We start from the raw sequence: 979 nt of genomic DNA, 5'->3' as shown, positions 1-979 counted from the left end.
GAGAGTTTTGCAAGTGTGGGAGTGTGTTTCTTTCAAACTGAGTATCTTTACATCGTTTGCGTATCTTTACTACTCCAATTGTGTATCTTTTCATTTCTCGTTTGAGTATCTTTCTGTAAGGCTTTCTGATGCGAGTTTCTATTGAATTTGAGAGTTTTGCAAGTGTGGGAGTGTGTTTCTTTCAAACTGAGTATCTTTACATCGTTTACGTATGTTTACTATTCCAATTGTGTATCTTTACATCGTTTGCGTATCTTTACTATTCCAATTGTGTATCTTTTCATTTCTCGTTTGAGTATCTTTCTGTAAGGCTTCTGATGCGAGTTTCTATTGTATTTGAGAGTTTTACAAGTGTGGGAGTGTGTTTCTTTCAAACTGAGTATCTTTACATCGTTTGCGTATCTTTACTATTCCAATTGTGTATCTTTACATCGTTTGCGTACCTTTACTATTCCAATTGTGTATCTTTTCATTTCTCGTTGGAGTATCTTTCTGTAAGGCTTCTGATGCGAGTTTCTATTGTATTTGAGAGTTTTGCAAGTGTGGGAGTGTGTTTCTTTCAAACTGAGTATCTTTACATCGTTTGCGTATCTTTACTATTCCAATTGTGTATCTTTACATCGTTTGCGTACCTTTACTATTCCAATTGTGTATCTTTTCATTTCTCGTTTGAGTATCTTTCTGTAAGGCTTCTGATGCGAATTTCTATTGTATTTGAGAGTTTTGCAAGTGTGGGAGTGTGTTTCTTTCAAAGTGAGTATCTTTACATCTTTTGCGTATCTTTACTATTCCAATTGTGTATCTTTTCATTTCTCGTTTGAGTATCTTTCTGTAAGGCTTCTGATGCGAGTTTCTATTGTATTTGAGAGTTTTGCAAGTGTGGGAGTGTGTTTCTTTCAATCTGAGTATCTTTATATCGTTTGCGTATCTTTACTATTCCAATTGTGTATCTTTTCATTTCTCGTTTGAGTATCTTTCT

This window comes from Argentina anserina, unplaced genomic scaffold (genome assembly GCF_933775445.1).
Source record: "Argentina anserina unplaced genomic scaffold, drPotAnse1.1, whole genome shotgun sequence".
In the NCBI taxonomy this organism is placed as follows: domain Eukaryota; kingdom Viridiplantae; phylum Streptophyta; class Magnoliopsida; order Rosales; family Rosaceae; genus Argentina; species Argentina anserina.
This window is presented reverse-complemented; position numbering follows the sequence as displayed.